Source organism: Citrus sinensis, chromosome 5 (genome assembly GCF_022201045.2).
Source record: "Citrus sinensis cultivar Valencia sweet orange chromosome 5, DVS_A1.0, whole genome shotgun sequence".
Classification (NCBI taxonomy): Eukaryota; Viridiplantae; Streptophyta; class Magnoliopsida; order Sapindales; family Rutaceae; genus Citrus; species Citrus sinensis.
In genome coordinates, this window is record NC_068560.1 from 5,085,067 (window position 1) to 5,086,476 (window position 1,410).

The 1,410-nt window shown below is 40.4% G+C and overlaps 1 non-coding gene across 1 annotated transcript; it reads left to right on the forward strand.

Moving 5' to 3' along the window:
• The first annotated feature begins 753 nt into the window (after nt 1–753).
• LOC127902885 (small nucleolar RNA R71) lies at nt 754–860 on the forward strand. Its single transcript, XR_008055521.1, has one exon. It is a non-coding gene; the product is annotated as a small nucleolar RNA R71 (small nucleolar RNA).
• The last annotated feature ends 550 nt before the right edge of the window (nt 861–1,410 follow it).

A 1,410-nucleotide genomic window follows, 5' to 3' on the forward strand; every position in this document is an offset into this window, starting at 1 on the left:
AACTCCTTCCCACTTCTAAGGATGACAGCAATAGCGTTTTGCTTTGGATTCACCTCAGATTGTGAAGGCAATCTCCCTGATACTTGAGACTCTAGATGGCTCATTATAGTCGCCAATTGACTCATTTGGCTCTCCAAATTCTGAATGCTTGTTGTAGTTGCCTACTAAAATTGTTGAGTGTTAGTCGCAAGTGATTTAACAATTTCTTCAAGAGATATACCTGACTTGGAGTTTGACTGTGGAGGGATTGATTGTCTTGGTGGGTATTGTTGCGGGAATCCTGACGGCCTAACTCCATAGCTAAAGTCGAGATGATCCTTCCATCCCGGATTGTATATTTGTGCATAAGAATCATACCTCCTCTGAGGCATGCCTGGAAATCCTCCAACTGCATTGGCTTATTCAACGAGTTCTTCTTGAAGCGTAGGACATATATCAGTTGAATGACCCATATTGGAACAAATGCCATAAGTTTTCACCTGTTGCACATTACCTACAACAAACTTTTCCATAAGAGAAGTGAGTTTATCTAAATGTTGTTCAACAGAAAAAATATTTACCTCATTTACCTTCATTGAAGTGAGATGTTGCCTGCTGTCAAATTATTGTGCATTGGCAGCCATATTTGAGATCAACTCCCTTACTTAAGTAGGGGTCTTGTTCACCAACACACCTCCACTAGCAACATCTATCATACTCCTATCCATCAATGACAGTCCTTCGTAAAAGTATTGAATAAGAAGCTGATCAGAAATCTGATGCTGAGGACAACTGGCACACAATTGTTTGAATCGCTCCCAATACTCATACAAAGTCTCCCCAGGAAGTTGTCTGATCTCACAAATGTCTTTTTTTATGTTGGCAGCTCTTGAAGCAGGAAAGTACTTCTCAAGGAATTGCTTCTTCAAACCATTCCATGCTGTAATCGATCTAGGAGGCAAGTAGTACAACCAGTCTTTAGCTAGCCCATCTAAAGAGAAAAGAAAATCACACAGCTTAATCTGCTCTTCAGTCACGCCTTGTGGCCTCATACTTGAACACACAACATGAAACTCCTTAAGATGTTTATGAGGATCTTCACCTGCAAAACCATGAAACTTGGGTAATAAATGAATAAGACCAGACTTTAATTCAAAATTTACCTCCAAGTCTATATATTGAATGTAGAGTGGTTGCTGATTCAAGTCTGGTTCAGCTACCTCTCTAAGAGTTCTTTCTACAGGTGCAGCTCTATCCATCACTTATTCTTCTGAATCACTAGATGATTCAAGCAAATCAGGCACCATATCTGTTTCAGAAAGCAAAGGCGACGAGGATTGTTGCTTAGCTCGCTTCGTCTGTTGTCTCAACTAGCGAGCTGTCTTCTCAATTTCAGGATCAAACGAAAGTGTACCGAGAAGAACGAACCAT